Source organism: Lissotriton vulgaris, chromosome 7 (assembly GCF_964263255.1).
Source record: "Lissotriton vulgaris chromosome 7, aLisVul1.2, whole genome shotgun sequence".
Lineage (NCBI taxonomy): Eukaryota > Metazoa > Chordata > Amphibia > Caudata > Salamandridae > Lissotriton > Lissotriton vulgaris.
In genome coordinates this window covers 1,189,151,805-1,189,178,011 of record NC_141695.1, presented here as the reverse complement: position 1 = coordinate 1,189,178,011, position 26,207 = coordinate 1,189,151,805, and the positions used below count along the sequence as shown (strand labels likewise).

Genomic DNA, 26,207 nt, shown 5'->3' with positions numbered 1-26,207 from the left:
ATGTCTGCGTCTCCAGAAGTCCACCAAGTCGCCATCTGTTATTATTTCCTGAAGGGCCGCACTGGCTGCCGTGTGTAGGGACCTAGCTGTACCCAGCCTATCCAGTTGTTCATCGAGTATTGCATTGAAATCACCACCCCAAAGAATCGGGTCACTTCCAAGTGTTTTGATTTGGACCATAGTGAGGTAAAAAATTCAGGAGAATCAGTGTTCGGGCCATATATACACACAATAAGGATAGAAATACCACTCAGAAGCCCTCGCACCAGGAGATACCGACCTTCTGGATCTGTTTGAATCAAACCCTCCTTCCAGTCTAAACCGCGTCGCAGCAGAACCTCCACCCCCCTCGCATAGTTAGAATATATCGCAGAATACGTGCTCCCCCACCTGCTGTGACAGAGTCTGCGGGACGGCGCACTGTTGAGGTGCATTTCCTGCAGTAGGCATAAGTTTATGCAATGACGGGTCAAGTAGGCATGTACCAGTCTGGATTTTCTGCTATCATTCAGGCCGCGGACATTCCAGGTAAGACATGTTAACTGACTAGATGCAGCCATGTGTAACCATGACAAGTATTCTCACTGCATTCCACGTTAAGGACACAACACTGCCATCAGAGATAGTTATCCTGCACCATACTTCCAATTGACTGGCATTGCAGAACCAAACAAACCCTCCCATCCCCCCTCCACCCACTCCAACCCCCCAAATATGTTTCAGAATACCCACCCTATACAAACATTCAAGCAATAAAACATCAATTAAGATGGGAAATCTTCCCTAGGAGGCGCGGCTATACCAGCATGTATCCCTGCTTTGTGCAAGGTGGTCGGACAAACTGCAGGCTTCTCAGTTCGCCTAGGAACTCCCAACCTGAGGAATGTAAACAAACAAACTGTGCGATACAACCCCCCCAAACCTTTTCAGCCCATAGTGTTCAGGTCAACTTTATCGTCCTGCCAGGCTCCCACCCCAGATATAACACCTGTTCATACGATACCACTGTCAATCATGGTCACTGAGATCTCCGCCGGTTGCATCCTCCTTAGCCTGTCGTTTCTTAGATGACTTGCCCCCAACATATTTAGCAAATTTCAGCGCCGACTTGGCATCCGTGAAAAAATGCTGCGTTCCATCCATGGAGACCTTCAGTTTCGCTGGGTAGAGCAGGGAGTAGGGGACCTGTGCCTGTAGCAAGATGCGCTTGGCAGGTATGAACTCCCTGCGCCCCCTGCACCGCCGAGGTGAAATCAGGGTAGAACGAGATGGCATTCCCTTGATGCGTGACGTTGCCTTTCTCTCTTGCTTTGCGGAGGATGAGATCCTTATCTTGGTAGTTCAACAATCTCGCTATTATGGGCCTAGGTGGCAATCCGACAGCCGGTCGCAGTCCCAGGGACCGATGCGCCCTCTCCACAGCAAACATTCCGGATAAGTGTGGATCGAAGAGCTCCCGAAGCAGGTCTGTGACAAAGGTCTCCATTTTAGTAATGGCAGTCGTATCCGGAATTCCTGTAATGCGTATATTATTACGCCTTGACCTTGCCTCCAAATCCTCGTTCTTAACCCTGATGCCCAGCATCTTGTCCATTTGGAGCAGCTGTTCCTTCATTTCCACATGAAACTCGTGATATTCCATGTGCCGATTCTCAAGAGCATCAATACGCGTCTCGTGGGTTCTGACTTGGGTTTTGACAGCGTCCAGTTGCGATGTCAAGTTATCCAGCTTAGCTTCAATATTGAGCAGGCTAGAGAGCATGTCCAGCATCAAGGTGAGTAGATCAGGTCTCTGGCTATCTTCGTCGGCATCCCAGGATGATTTCGCTTGCGTTTCCAGGTCTGGTCCACCTTGCTTGTTTGTTTTTTTTGGCCTCAAACGTTATTTTGGGCTGCCGTGTATCGTTCTTTCCCATGACGGCGTGCACTCAGACCAATCCGGCACAGCCGTGCGCCAAAAGATAGGAGTGATGCCCCTCACTAGCACACAGGTCTTATTTGCCAGTCAGCGAAAGCACGGCCACTTCCAATTAGACCCCTCCAGACCACACCGTTAAGCAGGTGCAGGCGGACAAGCAGGGCTCTCCACAAAATGGCCGACCGGTTGCAGGCAAGCGCTCCAGGTCAGCTCCAATGTCCCAGCCACAACCGGCGATGCAGGCGGAGGGCCCACACCAAACACCAACACGTAGAGGCGCCAATTTCACCCCGCCGCCCTCTGCCCTTCTGCCCACTTCTGAGAGCTGCACTTTTCCCCGCTCCGCACAAAATGGCGGCTTTCTCAGAGGTTTAACAATGTCCAGCACACGATGTGACAAGTGCCCAGCCAGCAACTCGATCGCTGTCTCAGTGCCACCTGTTCATATGTCTCCCCGGATCAGTGCTCCGATCTGATCCCCGCCATTCCACACCCCCTCGATTTCTCACCAGGTAGGATGTATCTGCAAGCGCTCCAGTTGTGCGGGGAAGGCTCCTCTTCAGTGCCCCTCCGAGGTGTCTCGCGTCACTCAGGCGCCCGGTCTCTGCTTGTCACTCGTATGTCTTGTAACACACCGTCTGTGGCAGCCCAACCCGGCCCACCGGCCAAACCGGACCCGATGGGAGGGTGGCGCAGTGCAGCCTGCCCCCCCATCTCCAGCGCCCGTGCCTGGTATGTCGCACTGTCCCCGGTGAAAAGGGCTCTCCGGTGCATAGCAAATGTCCCTCACCGGGCTCTCCTCACCAGCGCAGCCCGTCCGGCACCTCCACCGTCGACTCCGCCGCCGCACTAGGGAAAGCCGCTGCGGCGGCCCGCACCAGGCCTCTGAAGCCACGGACTTGAGTAGGCACCCCTGCCGCCCTCAGGACTCTTTGCACTCCCACAGCAGGTTCGGCGTATTAAGCACCATGGCTCCGCACGGCCATCCGATCAGCTAGAAGCTACGGGACTACAGGCAGTTGCACTCCACACAGCCTGCTGGTCTTGGGTGTGTTCCTGGCAATCCGAGAATCACCCGATGTGTAGGATTATTTAAGGATTATTTGTCCAACCTGCGGAGCGCACTCAGAGCGGCCATTCCGCTGCTCAGCAGGCCACCCCCTCGAAATGCAATACCTTTAATTGTGGAGTACAGGCACTTCTCAGAAACAAGCAGGTACTCTGCTACAGAGTACCTGCACTTTTATTTTTCCATTTCAAGCACTGGATACAACCAATGACCAATTCACACACACACAAACAGAAGATCAGTTTAAAGAGGGGGGATGCAGTAACACTGTGGGTTACCCTTTCAGGGGACAGGGTGTGGGCTAACGGCCAGAGCTGCTCACTTTGGAACAGGGGAACCAGATTTGAGTCCCGGCGTCACCTCAATATCCTGTGATTCTTGGTAAATCACTTTATTCCCGGTTCCTACCAAAAATGAATGTGTCTTTGTGTAATGTAACTAGTGCTCTTGAAGAGACTCCAATACGTTCGGGTCGAGTTCGTGCTATATAAAACTGCATCAAAAAACCTGAAGTACAGGTTAAACCCCAGAACAGTAATCTCAGAGTTGTACATCAGTCTTAACCGCCTGGCTTAATTTGTGCGAAGTCAGTGCAATTTATGTTGCAACATAAGAGAGTGAAACCGATGCAAGAGTCACCTTGCAATGACCACCGCTACAATTCACTTCCCTTACTCAACCATTGATCCACTGTACACCAAACGTATGCCAGCCGCGCCACTAAATGCATGAGTAGTTGAATGAACATGAGCTTACCCTCGTTGCTTCCTAATTACCTTCAAAACTGGACTCCTTTTTGTGACTCTTTATTCAAAAGGTGTGCGGAGAGGAAGAGGAGGGAGAAAGGACGCAACTCAAAGAAGCAAATGGATAAATTCAAAAAACCTAAAAGAAAGGCACACATCCACTTAATTTGTCGTGCTTCATCATTGTTTACTTTGGCTGTCATGCTCATAAAAGACAGACACTCGGCCTCTTCATTTGCCTCGCACAGGCTTGTTTTTTTGTCATTCAGGTTAGGCAAAGAATCGACAGGAACCGACAATTACCTAAACACAGGGCTCTGTGCCGCCACAGATTGCCCCTTGTGTGAGCACAGCTCTGGAGGACCTCTGCTACTTCTTTCTACAGAGAGCACCGAATACGTCCGCACCAGTATGTGGCAGCAAGTATTTCACCTTCTTTTCCGTTTATTTTTCTTGTGTCACAGTGAGATCAGTGGCCATCTCAGCTGCCAATATTTTATTAGTTTTCGTTTTTGTGCCCTTTTCTTCATCCTTCCAATCTCACTTGTTTATCAACCCACCCACCCATCTCTGTATATTAAAATACTCTTGTTCACATCGTTTTCTTCACTCGCACACTTCGCCCAATATAAATTGTTTCCAAACACACCTCCCATTACCTGGCCCCTAATCTCCATTATTTTTAAATTTCACATGTTCACTTTTAAAAACTATTTGCCAACAGTCCTCATTGGAACTCTTACAGATTGTTTTTTTAATTATTTAAATTAAAGGTGGTTGAGGCAAAGCTAAACAGCGATACAGAGCCCAGGCCTCCGACTCACCTTGCTGGATTTAGTGCTGTCCCTACACAGTGTGGGAAGTGGCAATACTCAGACAGTCTGAGCTGTGAACAGCTCTATGCTGATTGCAGAGTGTATAATATTGTTTCAGGTGCTCTTCGCTGTCTAGAAAATAAATAAACAACAAAAAAGAAACAAGCTGTCTCTCTAATCTAACACACTAACTGTGCCCATTCACCATAATGCCTTTTCTGTGCTTAAAGGCTTCTGTGTTCGTTGCCCAAGTAAGTCCCGTCACCCTTCGTAAGGCCACGCACAATCCACCTCCTGGCAATTGCCTGGCGGCTGCTTATTACTTGCGGTTCTTTAGTCCTAAATCTTCTGTCACTGCTGACAAACTCATATGCCGCAGTAAGGGTCCTAAACTGTTCCCCGTGAAAGCCTGCCACTCCTCTGATGCTGCCACTAGGACCTTGTGTCCCACACACATGTTGCAGATGTTCCCTCCTCTAACAGTCAACAACAAGAAGCCCATTCCCAACACAACATTCTAAAATTGTAACACAATAACCAAAACGCTTTTACTTACCTGTTTACAGAAAATGTCCCAGTGTATTATCCAGGTTTACTGCACGGTGTAAGAAAAGTAATCTGTATAGTAATCTACTTGACATTCTACTGAAAAGCCAATACAAAGTATATGTACCAATATTTCAAAGCATTTCATTACTAGTAGTTCTACTGTAATCAAACCAAAACTATACATACAACTGCAATACAAACTGTTTACAAACTTTTTTCTTACTGCAAAGTACTTATCACTTACCTGTGCCATAATTGCTTGGTTCTAGGAAATAAAATAACTAGAACAATATTTTTATACAAAACCAATTGGTCTGAAGTTCAGTCTTGTGTGTGATATGATTTGCTGATTGAGTGAGTACAACAAATGCTTAACACTACCCTTACTGCTCGCCCACACTACCACAAATAGAGAGTACGGTGTTATCTACTGTTACCTCTGCATGTCTTTGGGGCTCCACTGGACTCTGTGTACAATATACTTCATATTGGTATAGTATATACAGAGCCAGCTTTCTACACGCTCCACCATACCCCCTTCCCCCCCTTCCTTGTTCAGCATGGCCAAAGATAAACCGACAGGCTCCCGCCCCAAGAGGAGCACCCTAGACCAGTTTGCTACGGTCCCTAGCGGCACGAATGTGGTGGTGGGGTTTTATGGGGATCTTTGGAACTAGGTACCCAACAACGCAGCATTGCTGGCCGCGATCACTCAGGCCTGTGATATCCTCAATGCAAAGATTGGACACTGTGGGGTCAGAAGTCTCGTTCCTGTTCCAAGACCTCTGGAAGGCCATGGATCACATCACAAAGGCGGAGACCTGCGTCTCGACTGTGGAGTACACAGTGGTATCTCTGCAAAAAAATTTGAACAAGCTCACTGTCTTCGCGCAAGAGTTGGTGTCCCGTGTCGAGGATGCCGAAGGCCACTCTCGATGCAATGATCTGCACTTGATCAGCTTCCTGGAAGAGTGCGAGGGCCCCTCCATGGATTGTTTACTCCCGCAATGGTTGAGAGCCCTCCTGCCAGAGGCCTTCCTAACCTCCTGTTTTGTAGTGGAGAGAGCCCATAGGGCATTGACCAAGAAGCCCCCCTGGGGAACGCCCAAGGCTGGTGACCCCTAAGCTGTTGAACTAGGCAGACCGCAATACCATCCTTCAGTATTAAAAAAATCACAGGGATCGACTGCTTTTCGAGTCACAGCCCATAATGATCTTCCCGGACTACACCCGACTGGTGCAGCAACACCACCAGTCATTCACAACAGCAAACTGCAGACCTAGAGAACTTAAATGTTCAGTATATGTTGCTATATTCTACCCAAATGAGAGTCACATATCACTAAATAACATTTCTTCGACACACCGGAAGCGGTCTTCACCTGGGCTGAAGAGACAGTACACCTAAAACCATATACTCCGCAGCTGCTGCAATCAGACTCCTCACAGGGATAGCAAAGAAATCAGCAGAAAACTGGCAATTCCAAGAGGAGGCAAAGGTCCAGGTCCAATTGGCGCTCCCAGACTCAGAGAGACAAGTAGTGAATATATACGAACTGCATCCTTCTCTCCGACCCTTGGCCTCGGCCGGTGTGTGAAATCTCCTCAAAGATGCAGGACCACTTAGAGAGCTACCATGGCTTGGGGGCCAATTCCAGGAGCAACTACGCCCCAGAACAATTATGTTTATGTTTTGAGGGAAGTCTGGGTACAATTGAAGGAGGCTCCCTGAGACCCCCTGTTGAGTTCCTGGGCTTCCCTTCTCCGCGACTTATACTCCTTGTTGGTGACGGTTTTGGGGTGGGTTCGAATTTTTGCAGATCCTACAAAGGGAACATGCCACCGTTTTGCGAACGCACCCAAGTTAGCGACCTCCTTAGACGACAGATGTCCTCACCTGCACATATTCTCCAGCTTGGAGATTTGATCATTGTAACATGGAACATTAGAGGAATGCTTAATGAAATTAAAAGGGGCGCTGTTCTTCAGCAAGCTAAAACCTGCGAGGCTGACATTCTTCTCTTGCAGGAGACCCATCTTCTAGGCAACAACACGCATGTCTTACTCGATTCAGGTACAATACAGTATATCATTCAGGGCACGGCTATTCTAGTGCACCGCCGGGTTCCTTTCACTTTGTCCAAACTCTGGTCGGACTCGGAGGGTCAATACACTATTGTGACAGAAATACTACATGGCGAATGCGTAACCATAGGAAGCAGCTATGCTCCCCCTCTTTGGGGAATGTATTCAATGACAGAATCGCACTACTAGGGAAAACTCCCGGTTGGTTCGACATTACTGGGAGGGACAGAAATGAAATCATATTACCCGTGGATTGTTGGCGAGAGCAGGGGCGCAGGCCCCAGACGGGGAGATCCAAACTTAATCATCAAGCCACCACACTGGGGCTCATCACCCCTCTGAGATGGGTTTAACATTCCTATCAGTCGTGTGTGGCTCTCTATCAAGATTAGATTTCTTTTTACCACATAGCTACATACATAAGGTTTCTCATGTTCCTATCCTGCCAAGAGGACTGTCGGACCACTCTCCAGTCCTACTCAAGCTGTGCATAGGACCACAAAAGCCTAACCTCAGGAGGCGTATGTCACCTTGGCACCTCTGCGACCCAAACTACCAGGATGTCCTTCGTCAGGCCATTTCCGACTATCTTTCATCCAATTTCGCCACGGCCCAGTCAGGTATCTTCCTCTGGGAAGCTCTCAAACCCACAATCCGCAGCGTAGACATTAGCTTACGAGCAGGAAAAAAGCGGAAACGTCTCAACCAAAGAGTGGAGTTAGAAAACAGTCAGAGGTCAATTGAAGCCGAAACAGCCATGTCTGCGGTCCAATAAATCAACGTAATCTGCCCCAAATGCAACAATACACCAACATCTCACCGACGAGACAATATCTGGCTAGCGTCACAACACAGGATTTATCAATGGGTCGATAAATCAAGTAAAATGCTCCATCGGCTGTGCCAGGCTGCGATGTCCCCTACACCAGTTCCGGCGCTTTGTAATGCTGATGGGAGTCCTTTGTACCTCCCCTGATGCTGTGGTCCAAGTGTTCACGTCCTACTATGCCTCCTTATACAAGCAGAAAGTACTCATATTGAGTGCTTTGATTCCTCTAACAGACATACCTCCCCAAAAATTCTCTGACCAGGTATGAGACCAACTAGACACTCCTATAACCATAGAAGAACTCGGAGCCACATTAGTTAATATACACCTCGGCGCCCGAAACAAAGAGCTTCCCCAGTGACTTCTTATGCAAGCATATGGCACAGCTCGGCCATAGTTGTTGGAAGCACTTCACGAGGCTTTTGAGCAGCACATCCTACCATCTGATTGGCGCCACCCCACAATCGTGCAGTTAATTAACCTGATCGCCCTCCAGAAGACCCCTCTCCCTACCGCCCTATTTCCCTTCTCAACTTTGAACCCAAACCCCTGGGCAAGGTCCTCGCAGACGTCCTCCGCACATGTATTCACAACTTAATTCATCCAGTCCGACTTTATGCCGCATCGGTCTACCCGCATAACATCCGGGGAGTTCATAATGCTTAAGGCTGACACAGATACGGCGTTTGATTCCTTAAGCTGGACATATCTATTTCAACTCCTCCGATCCCTCAATTTTGGCCCGCGCTTTCTGGCATATGTCCAGTTATTATACACAGATCTCTCGACCTCCATGTGGGTAGCTGGGTACAGGTCAGCACACTTCCCTATATGCCGCGGCACAAGGCAGGGTTGTCCAGTCTCCACTGTTATTTGCACTTGCCGTACAGCCCTTAGCCACATGGGTGCGGCAGGACCCATTGATTCGGGGGTTTGAGTGGTTGCGGGAGCCGGACAGAATTGTGATGTACGAGGACAATTTGTTCTTCTTGGTCGATCCTTGGTTCTCTGGGCCCGGAGTTCTCCAGATGCTCCGGGTATTTGGGGAAACCTTCGGCCTTTGAGCCAACCCATCGGAGTTGATGTTTCCTATGGGAGTTGTCAAGGGGTGTGGCGGCTCGGCCACGCAGTTATCCCACACTATGGGAGGCTTCAAATATTTAGGAGATTTTATCTCGCCCTTCCCCACGACATCTTGGACACCTAGCATTAATCTGCTGCTCTCAGGTATACGTGAGGAGACCACGATATGGTACCCTCTAACGCTGTCCCTGTATGGGCGTTCATCAATTTTTAAGATGGTCTCTCTGCCTCGGATACTCTACCTGTTGCAAAATCTCCCATACAATACTCCACGCACATGTTCGCCCAAGCTAATGCAATCCTGAACAAGTTCTTATGGGGCGGGGTGCCATTAGAGTAGCACTGCATACCTGCGGAGTCAACATATTGTGTTGGGACTGCAGCAGTTGATATATACGCATATTTTACAGTATCTCACCTGTTATTAATCAAGGAGTGGTGGTACAGCACGCACACAGACCCAGCATATTCGATGGAGCACCCAGCGATGGAGGGTATACCCCTGCTGGAGCTGCTCTACAGCTGCATGAACCTAGCCTTCTTGCCCTCCGCCAGCAGAACAGTCATTCAGATCTGTCGATACATCGTTCAGTAAATGGGCCGTGATGGGCGCCCGACACAGATTACCCCGCTGTGGAAGGGTACTTACCTGCGTCCCGTTGCCGAACTTTCAGGCTTCCACGCACGAGCCCTCCACGGAATCTCTACCCTAGGAGACATTATGCAGGGTTCCACCCTTAAATTGTTTAAGCAACTACAAAAAGAATTTCAGTTGCACCGGACGCAGTTTTATAAATACTTGCAGTTGAGACGTGCTCCGACTTTCCTGATCCGCTCGCCGAGTGACTTCCCGGAATTTCATCCCCTTGAAGGTTGCTTACTAATGGGTGACCTAGTGGTGCGTAAGATCTGGCAGATCTATCAGACGTTGATCGCCCATACTCATACCACACCAGAAAACACCTGAGGGGCATAGGAGGCGGACTACCCAGACAGGACAGACAATTAGACAGAGTCCCTCGCTAGTCCCTGAAGAGACGCTATTTAGACGAGATATCGCCGTATTCAGATTAGATATCTCCACCGAGCATACTTCACTCGCTCCTGCCTCTGGAGGATGGGCGACATCCAATCCCCTAAATGCCTCAGTTTTCAGGATGTGGAGGAAACCTTTTTCCACACGGTTTGGAGCTGTGGGGCGTTGCAGCCGTTTTGGTGTAAAATATAGTCATGCCTAGGCTGGGTCCTGTCCTGGATTCTCCCGTTTGACTCCAAGCTGTTCTTGCTCCATAGCACAGAGGGGATTGGTGGGAACCGCTACAAGCAGCACCTTTTGTTTTTGGGCTTGACGCTTGCCAAACGGGATATCGCCCAATTGTGGAAGGAGACTTCACCGCCAACAATGAGTTGGTGGAGTGCAGCTATGGACAGATGCATGGAGGCAGAAATCATGGTATATCAGGTGCGTGGCTGCCCACAGAAACATAGGAAATATGGTCCAGCTGGGCAATGTACTGGAGCATAGATCTGCCCCCCCAACACCATCAGCCCCCCCATAAATTCATCCCCAACATCTCTCTGACCCATAGATTCCCAAGATGAGCAGTTCCGTTGTATATATATATATATATATATATATATATATATATATACACATATACACATATATACACACACACACACACACACACAATAAGACATACTATGTTCAGTGTATTGTGTGGTAACGTGCTGGTTAGCTTGTTGTTCAAATAGAACTGGTACTATATAATTCGAATTGTATCAGTAATGTATGCTTTGGGCTCTGTCCACCATGTACCATTAAACAAGATATAATTTGTTATTTAAAAAAATCCAAAAGAAGTCTAGAGTTTATTGATGAAGGCAATTCACAACAATGCATGAAAAACGTGGCAATGGGAAAGGTAATTTGCGTTTTCTAATGTAAAACTAAAGCTACAAACATCTTTTTACCCAAATTGACTACTTTCTAGACTCACTCTCTGGAGTGAACAATGCAATAGTTCTATCTTTCATAGAAGCGAAGCATGCCATAATTTGTTACAGGACACTAGGGCAAAAGCTGATTTTAAATCGACAAATGCAGCGTGCATGCTGCCATCGCCGAGCGCCACTGTTCGCCAATATACCAAAATGAATCTAAAAACCTGGCCTATGGTGTATATATGAGCACGGAACCCTGCCTGATGGGGTGTTAAAATGTTGTCACCTATCCACTCTTGCACCTTTCCTAGGGCTAGGCGTGCCACCACCTTTTGAAAAGAAACAATGAGGCTGATAGGCCGGTAATTACTGGGCAGAGATCTATCCCCCTTCTTGTAGACTGGCTTGATCTCCGCCCCTTTTCAGAAATCTGGAATGGGGGCACCCTGAGAGATAGCATTTGCTAACATTATTATGTACCTGCAACACTTCTTATCGTATAAAAAGACGTCATGAGGAAAATTAGCATTAATAAAGTACTGGAGGGAAAAGTATGTTACCCAAGATTCTGGAGCAACGTAGTTATCTGAGGGAGCATGATATACACCCCTGTCCCTTTTTACAAGAGTCCAAAAGTGTTGCAAATTACTCCTTGTACATGCTGATTACAGTTCCTGCTACCTACCTTCATCCCACTCTTTTTTTGCTTTTTACTGTGCAATTTTATAAACCTTCCTGCCATTCCTGATTGTATTCAGAAATTTGGTTCTGATGGCTCCCCCAAGAGATTTACAAGCTACCCTACATTCTTTATTATTCCAATTTTTATGGGTTTGGTAAAACGTACCTTTGCCACTGCATGGGCTCTGAAAGTGAGAGTCATGAATAGTGGTTATTTGATCTACCGGTTGAGTACTAGCGCGGAGGTCCTCCATTGCAGCAACTGTGTCATCCACATCCCTGCTGATAGAGGACAGTGTTTCAGGGTTTTCAATTATTTTAAACCATTTGAGCCTCCTCATGTCATTACTAACCAGTAGATCTCTGGTAGGTGTTAGAGACGCAGGGTAAGCTGGTTCTTCCAAATGCAGGAGGCAGATGAAAGTGGGTTATGGTCACTCTCCACTTGCTCTATAATAACCAGGTCAATAAGGGTGTGCCGTAGCTTTAATTCAATAAGGACGTAATCGATAAGGCTTGAGTAGTGGCTATTGTTAAATGTGCCAGACCCTTTCCTATCAGAAGTAGTTCTGCCATAAGCCGCCCTGATACCTCTTTCTATGCAGAATGCTTTTGATTGTAACCCTGCTTCTGACCATCTTTTTACTGGAGATAACTCCAGCTTGGGAGTACCCCAAGTGAAGTCTTCTTCAGCTGTAAGGTAACTATCCTCGCCATCCAATGGCTCGAAGGTAACATTAAAATCACCGGCTAGTATAACTGAGGAGTCATCTGCACTTCCAAGAGCTCATCTAGGGCTGCTATGGTGTCAGATTCCCTCCCACCTCTAACCCCTCTTGCATATATGTTGTAAATGTCGATATTGCCATGTGGACCATTCAGTTGAATGGCAATGATGTCAGGGTTCCAAGACCGTGAGGCCGATTCCTTGGTGAATCCAGACAGTCAGCCCCCAGATGGATGACCCTTACATCCAGGGACGACAGGGCATAAACATTTAGATACCCTGAGCAGAAAACTGGAACTGCTGACCATGTTTCCTGGAATAGGCAGACGTCGTATTGTTCTATGAAAGTGTTCCAGTTCTCGTAGACTGTCTTGGACCTAAGCCCTGCAATATTCCATGACACTAGGGGTGTTTGATGTAATGGATGGTGAGTTGTCGACGGAATACCAACCCCAATATCTTTCTCCCCGGTGGAGTGTCTCATAGGACTACACCTTGTAATATTGCATGTTTGCTCCAGACCAAGAGTTACACTTTCTAACTGGGTGGAGTAGCTGTCTGTCTGGGCCAATGATGGAGCCTGCTTTATCATGCGAGAGGGAGAGTGTAACTGTCAGTCTATTTCCCTAATGGGTGGAAAGATTTAACCAATGGGGTTCTCTCAGTGAGAGAGTGCTTAACGCAAATGTTTGATTTTTTTAGATGATGGGTACATAGGTCGAATGTCACCAGGTTCTCAACTATGTTTTGGCGGTAAAATATGAGTGCTATATAGCATCCATAGGACCCCCCACCTACAGGCCATCTATTAACCTCTTTTACATCTTCTGTATGACCGACTCTTACTTGGCGGATCCATTGGATGCTCTTGTTAATTAGAGAGGCCTTGTCTTCTGGGGTTGAGTTAGATGGAAGTTTAGAGAAACTTGTAAAATAAACTACCTTTCCCTTGTTAGGAGCCCTAACTACACTTTGTGTGGTGTAAGATGGTTTAACCACAGAAATAGGGGGAGCAGTCAAGGGTGGTAGGGCAATGTCAAACGTTAGGGCAATGTCGTATGCAAGCTCCCTTATTTACAGGTCTACTCGCATGAGTGGGTATCAAGGGGCTGTGTTTGTTCCATAGCGCCAAGTGGTGTGAACCCCTCCCCCCCATTACCATATCCAATATTCCCCTCTGATGTCCCCTCCAGAGTCCCACTTATCTGACCCGAGCGTTCCCTACCCCCGGAACTCCTACAGTGCTGGTTGTTGGGATGCTCATTAGTATTTCATATGATGAATCTCACAGTGTGCCATAGACAAGGAGTCAGAAAGACTTAACAAGAGCTTTGAGATCTTGGACTTCCTGGACCAAATCCGGGATCTATAACTTAAGGGACTTATGGGAGAGTTATTTAACAGGTAGATTGTCATTCAAGGAGCTATGGTACTTATCTCTATTTGTTTGCAAAGTTGGGCCAGTAGGTGGGGGTTTGTACCCTGATGTTGCTCGAGGTTCTCGGTAAACACGCTAGCTTCCCTGCCCTTAACAACTGCAAGGCAACCTGGCCTCTTCAAATTGACCTCAGGGCTAGGATGGACCTGGTGCTGTAACACAGTGAACCTATTATTGCAAGGGAAGTCGTCAAAAAGCAGTGCACCCAGTGCCCCCCTTTTTTTATATAATCAAAAGTTGCCATTCAATGCCTTAGCTTAACCCCTTCGATGCTGATGACGAGCTCAGCTCGCCATCAGCCACGGGTGACGTGTGCGGATGACGAGCTGAGCTCGTCATGTAATGCGGTTAATCGAAAACAGCCGCACAGCGCAAAAATAACCGCAGCAGCGATGCGGTTAATCGGTCATTGTAAACAGGCTTAATTAAAGCACTATTCAAGAGAGGTTCTGTTATTGTCTGCATGTTCCATTGCAGTTCAGTGTAGTGTGACACGTGTTCCTCAATCTATGTTCTTGTTTTCAGACTTCCCATTCCCTTTATCCAATGTGATGGGAGATACATAAACCTTTGGATGATTCAAGGATCTGGGCAATCTGACACAGGATTACAAGCACTGAAGCCTGAAAAAAGTGACATAGACGATAGGGAACCTAAAGGAGCATCACTTAGCCAGTGGGACAATGCAGGGGCAGTGAGGAGAGGGAGACAAAAAGAGTGGGTTTAAGTGGCAAAGATACTATCCCCACAAGTGAAAAGAAAGCTCAAGTTTTTTCTGGAGATTTGCGCTCCAAATTCAGGCCTACAAAATGGCCAATTTCAGTTAAACTGCAGGTTTTGAAATTTTAGCTTTAGCTTCTATGTAAAACCTGCAAAAAAACTTTAGAAAACAAAATCACAGCTCAACCATGCATGACAACTGTCATGCACAGTGAGCTGGTTAGACTGACACTGGCTTAGGACCAGGTCTTAGGCCTTCAGGGAATGGCCACAAGAGGTAAATGGCAGAGTCTGTCCAGAGGCCCTGTGCCTAGATCATGCTGCGCACTGCCAAAGGTTGTATGAAGCTTGACCAATGTTAGAGGGGCTCGCATAGGGCATGCACCCATAACCTGACACAAACAGCTGAAGGCACACATGTCATGCATTGCAGGAGTTGGTGTGTGGAGGGTATGCGAAGAACTTAACACAGTGATTAAATAGTCACACACAGCCAAAGAAAGAAATTATACTGTATGCATATGGATGCCATTGATAAGGCCAATGTCAATGTTAATGGGAAATGTAATGTCTTTGGCTATCATTTTCCTTTCTACAAGTATATTAGAGGAAGGAAACGCTGTTCATTTTCTTCCCAATTGATGCTTTGCTGTTTTTCATGGCAAACATACTCTAGATGTTAGTCCACAGAGATCAGCATATGATGTTTTTGGCAACTGTTTTCCTCCATTCCACCACTGGGGAATGAAGAAAAAGATGGATGGACGGCAGTCATATTTTTAACTTGCGCAGGCACAATTTCAGAATATCTGGGTCTATCAGCACGATGAGGCTATGCCTCATGGTGCATAGGAGGGAACAACCATATTAAATAAGTTGTCATAGCATCAATAACTGTCTTCCATGGAGACAGGGGGTCATCTTCCACTTGGAGAACCAGGGCTGACATAATAACTAGGATTTTATATTCAGTGTGTAAAAAACAGGGGTAGTGTAAAAAACAGGGGTAGTCTAAATAACTATGAATATAAGCTGCCTGCTTTAGCTGTCAAATTCTTCTGTTAATATGAAAAGCAGGGATCCTTACTAACTTATAACATCCACTAACACCAGTGTTCGAAGTCTGTAAACGTGAGTAACAATTACTTGTATAGTCAATCTATACTACTATTATAAAGGAAGAACTTTGAACCTTTGAGGCGGGTAAACTCGGGAACCACAGCGCCAATCCACACACCCGATACAATGTTGTAATCGCCAGGGTGTGCAGATGGACATAGGCTATATAAACGTAATAAATATACGTTATTTAAAAAATTTACCGAAAAAAAAGTAGTCCCTTGGAAGAAGCGCCGGCCGTGACGTGCGTGCCTGACGTAAGGAGCGCGGGGAGGAGCGGCGTCCAGGAGCGTGAGGAGGACTGGCGGAAATGGCGCGGGGAGGAGCGGTGAGGAGCGGCGGACAGGCGGTGAGGAGCGGCAGACAGGCGGGGAGGAGCGGTGAGCGGGGGATGAGGTAGGTTATTTATTTATTTATTTAGGAGCGGTGGAAAAATTAAGCAAAAATGAAAATCGTGAGCAAGAGGACACAAACGGAGCATACAAAAGTGAGCCAAACGGTGCATTACAGGAGGAAAAAGTTACGTGTGCAGGTTACAAAAGCATAGAAAGTAAACAGAGGTATAGGAGGAAAAAGTGACGTGTGCAGGTAGCAAGAGGAAGCAAACGGAGCATTAAAAAAGTGAGCCAAACGGTGCATTACTGGAGGAAAAAGTTGTGTGCAGATTACAAAAGCGTACAAAGTAAACATAGAGGTATAATACTGCAATATATGGAGGAAGGCTCCGGGGGACCCACGGACAACGTTGGGGCGGGTGGGGGCCCTGAAGCCTAATTGCTCCCGGACAACGTCGGGACGGGCTGCTAGTATACTAATAAAAATTTTTTTTAAAAAGTGTGTCCCAACTTGAATCATATGCTCCAGCCAATAGTCTAATAATTTCCACATTTTCACATATTTTCAGAGATTGGATTTTGGTAAAGGGATCTTATATCCAAATGCCTCTGCAAAGAAGCTAAAAATCTTCAAAAATAATAGAAAGTTTTATCTTTGAACTCGGACTCAAACAAAGGACATTGTCAGTGTTTAAGGCAAACGTTAATCTTTAAATCTTAATCCCACAATGTGAAATATTTGCCTGATCATACTAGCCAAGAAGTCAATCATAAGGGCTAACAGAATGGGTGATAAATGACAAACCCATGATTTTTCATCAAGAGGGCTAACAGAATTGGTGACAGGTGACAACCCGGGTGTTTCAAGGAACAGAGTAACTGGTAAGCACAGACTGAACCATCCAGAGCTCAATTGGAGAAGCAAGCACATTTGACAAGGTTGATTTCGGGAAATTATGCCACCTCGATTAACTTTATGTAGGAAAAAAATTCCAGTCAAAATATTTAAAACACTGCATTAATAAATCGGCAAAAATGTGGTTTGCCAGATTTTTCTCCTAATAGCCACACCTGTGAGCTGTCTTTTTGACATTCCCACCTGCTTCCTATTCTTTTTCTAGCTCAATGAGTTACTGTTGTGGAATCTGTTTCTCAAACATGAAGCTATGATTAGTGCAAATAATGTTGCAACATAATTCAAGAAGGTTATAGAGGTGTGTGGAAAGTACATTGCATTATATCTTTAACCATGGTACAACTAGGACCAACATGGTCTCCATTGTTAGAATATATAAACCAATTTACTAATATTTACGATAGATAACATAAGAGAACTTGAAACTCTGGTTCATAGCAAGCTCAACACACTGATAAAGGTTTTTTTGGGATAAGGACGAAACATGTGGGAATTGATACTTGTATAAATGTCTAGCAGGACCTCTTACGCAGAGTTAGGAAGTTCCAATTCAGTGATCAGTAATTCACTCACCAGAAATTCCATCTCCTTAAGATACGGTTGCTGGTCCTTCAGAACAACACTTCTCTTGTGAGAACCCTTAGTGCAAACCCTCTAAAATACTTTTTTGCTTTTATGGTGTTGCAGTTTTGTTGTTTTAATCCAGTAAGTAAACTAATGATTTATCAGCGTTACTGACTTTTTTGTACTACAGGTACTTTCTTTGCAGTAATCTTCAATCTGCAATACCAGTAAGCACTGCCTTTAGCACTCCCTCAGAACTGCAAAGATTTGTGTAGCTCTTAAGGAATCCATTCTGCTGGTGCTTGGTCCAGCTTCTAAAACAGGCTTCCAGCTCGTTAGGTCTCAATTCAGCAGCTTTTCATACAGCTTAACAATTAACTATCTCTATTACGGAGCATAGACATGGTTATACAGTAAACCAGATTCCGGGTTATTTTCCTTAAACACTTTTAAAGCGTAACTGATGTTTGCTTTTCAAGAGGTTCTCCTCATTAACCCCTCCCCCGCTGCCCACAAAGCTTTGAGACCCTCACGGGTGAGTAGCGCACTTTATAAACCCCCGATTGATTGACAGTGGGGTACCACCAGACCAGACCAACAGAAGTCTGTTGTGATCAGAAATGTCACTCGGGAAGCAATAAGCACCCTGGTCACTTGAATACACCTCCAACAATATAGTTAGGAAAAACCTAAAGAATGTTCAATTAAATCTAAAACTGTGCCATGTGCCCTTTCAGTCCTCTTATAATCTTAGGAATGTTCAGTTTCTGGTTACCATGTCCCACCCCTAAAGCGTATTTAGATTCTACATGAGGGTCAAACATCATTCCTCTCTGCTTCAACATTCACTTGAGCCCTCAAACTTACCTTGTCGCGTTTCAAATTCAATTGCTACAACTACACTACGGATTCGCAAACCATTGTAAAATATGAAAATCTAGCAGACATGGACTCATGTGCCATCTGCCAGTGCCTCAAAGCAGTCGACTACTGGATGTCGACTAACGATCTCAAGCTAAATGCATATAAAACTAGGTTTCTCACATGCACATCTGGCCACAAAAATATGAAACACCACTAAATCCTCAACATATGTAAGCAACTTGGGAGTGATCATTTTCTCCAATCTCTCCCATTAAGCAAAAGTAAATTAAGTCACTACAGGAAATGTCTACATCTTGCAATCCATACATCAAATTTTGCCCTGCATAGTTTTACCTCAAATGCTACAGGCTAATGCACCTCGGGGTTTTCACATCTCGATTATCATCAGTCTACCTCAAAGCTCCTCTCCCATGCTTCGCAAGCTGCAGAGAATTCAAAATATAGCTGTCAGACAATCTTGTAATCTACATACCTGAGTGCATATCTCATCAGATCTCCAATCATTACATTGGCGGCCAGTGGCTTTATGTACCACGTTTAAGAAATATTTATTCAAACACCATAGTACGGACTGCATATAACCGCAACAATCTCTGCACCTACAGACAAACACAATGGCTACATACTAGTGAAGGTGTCTCCAACCTAAGAGCTGTAATAAATAAGTGCTGCTTTTATTTATTTATTTATTTATATATATCATTTATAAAGCGCGATGTTACCGAGCGGTATCCTGGCGCTGAAATGATATGATATCTCCCCAAGTTGATCATTGATTTCTAAAGGCCGAAGAGCCATGTTTTAATGTTTTTCCTGAAAGCCATCAGGTTGGTACTTTGTTTCAAGTCCAGGGGCAGTTTATTCCAGATGGTGGACGCTCCAGAGATAAAACTACGGCCTCCCCCATCGTGCTTTCCTGATTCGATAGGTCTTGACTAACCCTTTATTTGCCGATCTTAGCTGTCTACCTGGCGTATACAGTTGAAAATGTTGTTGAAGAAAGGATGGACCCAGTCCATTCACTGCCTTGACCACCATACACAGTGATTTAAACATTATCCGTTTGCGTATCGGGAGCCAGTGCAATTTCCTCAATTCCTGTGCTACCGATGCAAACTTGGGCAGGCCAGTGATAAGTCGGACAGCTGCATTTTGCAGCATCTGTAGTTTGCTGAGAATCCCTTGCTGGACTTGCAAGAAAAGACTGTCACAGTAATCAAGGCGGGACAGCCTGTCACCACCGTTTTCTTGCTACTGTCTGATAGAAAAGGGAGAATTTTACTGATGGTTTTCAAGATCCAGTGGATGGAAGATGTTAGGGCATTGACCTGTGGTTTGAAAGATAGGTGACTACCAATGAGAACTCCCAGGTTCTTTACTTTCGTTGCCGGAATGGGTGGGGTTCCCATATCATGGGGCCACCATTTGGGGCTCCAAAAACTGACATCGGTGCCAAAAAGAGAACCTCAGTTTTTGAGGAGTTCAGCTTAAGGCAATTGCCAGCCATCCATGAGCTCACTGCCGACATACAGTCCTGAAACCTAGCCGCTATTCCTTCTTCTCTCCCCGGGAGCAGAGATACCACAATTGGAGTATCATCTGCATAAGATGCAAGTTCAAATCCAAATGACCGAATCACCGGGAAGAGGGAGGATACGTAAATATTAAATAATGTGGGGCTTAGGGAGGAGCCCTGAGGGACCCCCCCTGGGAATTTGAAAGGTCTAGATTCAAAATCTCCCAAAGCCACCGCCTGGACTCTGTCGGCTAGGAAGGACTTCAGCATACTCGGGGCTGTCCCCTGAATTCCGCAGCCTTCTAGACGATCCACCAAAATACTATGATGGACCGTGTCGAAGGCCGCGGAGAGATCAAGGAGAACCAGAGCTGCGTGTCCTCCTGCATCCAGCACCTTCCTGATCTCTTCCGTGGACTTGATCAGGGCAGACTCGGTGCTGTGGCCTTACCTAAACCCATGTTGGGCTATGTCCAAGCACTGGGAGGACCTGAGAAAGTCACATAGCTGTAGATTCATGACTTTCTCAATAAGTTTGGCCGGAAGTGGTAGCCTGGCAATAGGCCGGTAACTATTGGGATCTGAGATGTCGAGTGTAGGTTTTTTAAGCAGTGGAGCAATTGACACTCGTTTCCAGCATGTAGGGTATTCTCCGAGGTGAAACATCTGATTGAATAGCTCCGTCAGAATGCATGATATGGGGGTAACTGCCAATTGTGCCACTGAGGCTGGGCAGGGGTCTTGAGGCGAGCCTGATTTAGCTGCCAAAAGCAGCCTTTTTTTTTTATCTCTTCCAGTTTCACCGGACGGAACTCAGAGATTTTCAACGCATGTGGATTCGCCAAAATGGTTCTATGTGTCCCTTTAAGGAGAGACAACCCCACTTGATTTTCCAATGCTGAAAAAATCAGTTCCACTTTGTTTAAAAAGAACTTAGCGAGACTCGCAAAGTTCCAAACTTGGGGGAATAATGACTGATTTAGGGGTAACCAGACTTGCAACTGTGTCAAAAAGTTTTCTAGTAGAGTTTTTGGCTCCCTCGATTCGAGCAGAAAAGTAAGTACTTTTAGCCTTCCTGATCATTTCTTTATATATCCTTTGACTGCCTTTAAGTTGGTTTTATCTGCCTGCAGATAGTCCGAGCGCCAAACGCGCTCTAGTTTTTTGCAGATCACCTTATAGTCGCGTAACTCCTGGGTAAACCAGGAAGCAGAGGGTGCTGTGCGAGTAGGACGGCAGAGTTTAGGCTGAGCTAGAATAGTACATGCTTGATCTATCCAGTCTGTGTACTTTTCGGCTGCTTCATTTACATCTGTAGGTAGAGTGAATATAGAGGATGTAAGCTGATCTTCCAGCGCCCCTCCATCAAGCTCTTTCCAAGGTCTATACAGCTTGGCGGGCTTCCTATCCTGTCTAGCCCTAACCAACTGGGGAATTTGAATGTTAAAGAGCACCACTGAGTGATCTGACCAGGCCATGGATTCTGTACGGCTAAACTGTAGGTCCGGATTATTCCTTTTAAAGTGAAAGAAAGGCTGTGCATTTAACATCATCATCAGGCTGCACATAGCAGGGTCTGATAACAGGCAGTGCTGAGTCAGATCTATGACACAGGTAGGTGTACAGAGGTAAAGTACTGACGTAATTAACTCTTAAATAAAAGTCCTTGTCAACTCAGTATTGGAGAGTGAGAACAAATTGATGTTTCTGAATACTTTTAAATGAAAATGAATAGTTTAATCATTAAGTTAACTCTTCATTTTAAGTTTCTCCATTTCAAAGTGTCACATTTACAAACAGTAGGCATCTAGCTCCCAGTGCAATATTTATAACTGAAAACCTCGTAATTTTTTCAATTTAGCCAATTAGGTCTTAACATTTTATGGCTCATGCTGCTTTCCTTTAAATTTCTCCCATTTAAACAAATCGCTGTATTTATCGGTTATACAAATGGCACCGTGTCTACAGACCACTGGGTGCAAGAAGCCTGTTTATAAATGCTACACTTTGAAATGGGAGACAATTTAAATTATGAACTTCATGAAATCTACATAAACTTAAAATTAACTCTTCAGTTGAATTTTCTCCCATTTCAAAGTACATTCACCCACAACAGGCATCCACTCCCAGTGGCTGGTAGACACAGCGTCATTTATAACTGAAGAATACATAAAACTGTTTTAACTAGGAGAAAAAAAGTGTTCTATATTAAGAAAATTTTTGCAGAACACTTTTTGGCACTTTAAAATTCTCCCATTTAAAAAAATGGTCATATGTTAAACATGTACCAGTGCCACATATGGCGAAAGGTATGTCCTGTGCCACAAGTACATACAAGACAGGCTCTTGTTCACCCATGTGCATATATGCAATTCATAGCACACATATTTATACATCCCCAAACCCCATGCTGACACACATGGGAGCCTTGTTATAGTTCCCCTAGCCAAAGTATTAGATTCAAACCACAGTATCTAGCTCTATGAACATTAGGCTTAAAGACAATGAAGCAGGGAGTGGGCTGTGTGTTAACACAGAGTGGCTTGTCTTCAGTAGCTCATGATCGTTTTCACTGATCAGAAGTAGCTCTCACTGCAGAAGAGGTTGGAGACCTCTGCACTGTGCTGTATATGAGTATGGTATTATCAACAATGTCATTGAGATGTCATTAGTAAGGTCATCTATTATGGTATTTAACATTTTATGAGTGATGTAATAATGGAAGTCAAACAGTGCATGGGGGGTAGCAAATCACACTCAGCTCAGTAAATTATATCTAGTGAATTTTAGGTTTTTAAACAATATTTGTTTGATCTTATTTCAAGACCTTATACTATAACACCAGTTTTAACTTTGGGTTTTTATATATTTGTTTTAACCCTGCTTTAGAATAATGCTAAGATTTCAATATCTCATCACCATAACGAAAACGTAGCTTTAATCTTTGTTCTTTTAGTGAGTAAACAATATATATATATATATATATATATATATATATATATATATACACACACACACACACACATACATACATGGCGTCTAATCAACATAACGTCATTATTTTCTATCTTTAACCTTACTGATAGACAAATCTCGTTGGCACAGAAAGAAGCAGACTATACGGTGCTGAGCATTGAAAAACTAGAAAGATTACCATTGACAATGTCAGAAAGACCGGTCATTGAATGGATAATACATGGCACCATTACAATCTCGATAACTTTTCAGTTTCAATACCGCCAAAAATATATACCAGCAGACCTGTATTCAAGGTTGGGTAAAGGATACATCAGATCAACCTGGAATTTACCTTTTACACATAAATGTTATAGTGAAGGGAAAAAAGAGGTACTTCTTAGTGGTAACAATTGTAAACAAGCATTTGAAATGCAATAGGTCTCGGATTTGCGAAATTTTAAGCTATTGGCATTGTAAATGACACGGCCTTTCATTTACACGTTTTGGAAACCAACACATAAATAAAAGGTTTGTTATTTACAATGCCAGTAGCTCAAAGTTTTGCAAATGCGAGACTTATTGCATTGTAAATGCTTGTTTCTTTTTGTATAAGCACTCCTCAAGACTGCATGTGTTTTCCCTCATCTGCTTTCCTCTCCACCAAGCAAGTAGTTTTCTCACCCATGTGCTTATCTCCACCCATCCGCACTCATGTTGCCCGCTCTCGCCTGTGTGCTTCTCCATTGTACTCCATGTTGTATTATTTTGCCTGCAGTAGCAAAGCAAGCGTCCCTCTCTCACAAAAGGCGTAAATACAGTCTTCCGTTTCCCTAAGAGCAGATCCAGCAGGCCAGAGTTGTATGGACTTGAATAGCTCACAGAGTATGTACACTTAAGACATGACGGACATGTAGAGAAAAGACCGATCTAGAGCGGGGAGCTTCACTCACTGAGAGGAATGTATAGGAGGATGAGTTTGTGAATATACAAGTCGACACTACTCTCACTTAGGTGATATTCCACGTCAGCACCTGTGTTGATTCTTCAGTTTTCCATGTTTTGAGACATTTCAGTAACCTAGTAGGTCACTGTTATTAGAAGAAGACTCGCCATGCTCTATACAAAATCACAGGTGCCAACCTCTTCAAAATGGTTTTGAATGTATATGTATGAGGCTCTGTGTAATCCCAGCCTCGGTGCTGCACTGGTTTAAAACGTTGAGGACCCCCAGTGATTTCAGGCTTGCTACCAAGACAAATTTATATTTATTGGCACAGCAGCCACATCACAATGCCATTTCGTTTGAAAGGATTTAGAGACTTGTTATTTTGAATGTATTGCAACTAGGTGGCTACAGGTTATCAAAGCTATGGAAGGTTAAGGGGCTATGTGCCGATAGGACTGATTCAGGTACTAGACTCCCTTTATTTTGGCTGTATTCCGCAGAAATTGCTTTGCTTCAATAGAAGTAAATGGGGAAAATAGATTCCTATGTTTGTTTTTGTGTTTCAAAATCTCCCACCTTCCTGTCCTGAAAAGCTGGCACGTAGGCAAGGGACCTTGTTGTATTCAGGGAATTGTCGTCAGTCTGTAATGTACATATTTTGGAGCCAGACGTATCCCTTTCTTAGATTCGTCCACTTTTCGAGAGATATCAGGTGTCGACACATTTCAGTGATCTTCTCGGTACACTTTACAATAACATCAGAGTGTTTATAACATTGACCAATTTCAAACATATCAAGTTCAGCATAAGTAAGCTTGCCGGTCAGCGAACACCACGAGTTCCTGGATTGTGAGGATGGTGTGTCTTTGTGAAGCTGCGAGCCTTGTGTGTGTGTGTGTGTGTTTCTTAATGTAATCTGATGTTAAGTAGGTTCCCGAAGACGTGCGGCCTGCCGAGTGCAAAATTCAACAGCTTCACAGCTTTCATGAAATCTGTGAACTTGAGCTGTACGCGGGAAAAGCGAAGATATATAAAAATAACCAGCACCGCCTCGCCCCTACCTCCTCCACCGTCGAGTAACGCGCAGGAATGACTGCAAAAATCAAAGAAAAAAAATAAAATTGCCAGAAACGCGATACTGAATCCCGCCCCTCCCGGACTGGTGACCTGACTCATGGTTGCCATGGCGATAATTTAGAAAATACGCTTGCGACACCGTAAGTCACGTCACCCAGTCCTCGAGAGGCGGTATCACAGCCGGACAAATCATCCGAACACGGGCTTTGTGCAGTGGCAGGCCTCAGTTTAGCGAGCCCGGCCAATGGAAGAAGGGGCGTGGTTTCATGCCCCTTCTTGCTAACAAGAACTCTCGCCTGCGACAGCGCAAGCGCTGCAACGCAGGCTTCAACCTAAAAAGCAGGAGCGCAAGCAGTCCAGGAAGCGCCTTCTATGCAAAGCTTCTTGGCCCCTCTAGGGTCGAAGGGGCCACCTGTTTTATGATGATTTTTTCCGCTGTACATAATTCAGAGTGGAATTATAAAAGAAGTGAATGAGCGCAGGCAAACATACATATGTATGTGCCTAAAAAAAAAAAAAAAAAATATATATATATATATATATATATATATATATATATATATATATATATAAAAAAGCAACGACCTTCCCCTTGTCTCGGAAAGGATGACAGCCACCACAGGTAGGATGAAGCAGCGTTCTTTATTTCAGTGCACAGTTTCAAGCGGCATGATGCATTTCGGCATGTTTTGCCTTCCTCAGATGCCGTCTTGCTTGAAAGAGAATTCACTAGTCCACTTTGGAAGCGCCTTTTAAAATTTGATTGCGACACTCCCACATGATTAGGGGGCGGAGACTCTGAAACGTCCTCACCTCCTCACCTGCAGTATATATACACATATCTCAAAACCACACATGTGTATAGATATGTATATACATGAATTAGATATCTCTTTATACATACTGTAATTTTTAGCTTCCTGCTAGAATGGTCCTTCTTGTTCTATTTTGACCTTTCAAATAGAAATATTAGTAACTAGGATGATGAATTTTTGTATTTAAACATTGATAACTGATGCCTAATTATTAATAACTGGTTCAGTGGTAGTTCCATATGTTTCCCGCTAAAATCTTGCACTTTATTAGAATTTTATCATCACTTATGCACTTTTAGGCACATGCACTTTACTATTTTTGCTGCTAAAGGTATTAGATTGCTTATTTGCACATATGAAAGACATTTCTTTTCTTAAATGAAATTCAACAGGAAAGGATTGTACCTTGGTAGATTTGCATATAATTGATTATGTGTTGATAATTTACTGGATTTAACCAGTGATAATTTCT

At 44.9% G+C, this 26,207-nt stretch overlaps 1 protein-coding gene across 4 annotated transcripts in view; it reads right to left on the bottom strand.

Moving 5' to 3' along the window:
* PRR14 (proline rich 14) overlaps positions 1-26,207 on the bottom strand; it is a 588,115-nt gene that overhangs the window by 480,775 nt on the left and 81,133 nt on the right. The window contains exon 2 of one of the 4 annotated variants that reach the window (XM_086931669.1): positions 18,757-18,845. The exons of the other annotated variants lie outside the window; for them this stretch is intronic. The gene's annotated coding sequence lies outside the window, so the exon portion shown is untranslated. The remainder of the gene's footprint in view (positions 1-18,756; positions 18,846-26,207) is intronic. 4 annotated transcript variants of the gene reach the window in all.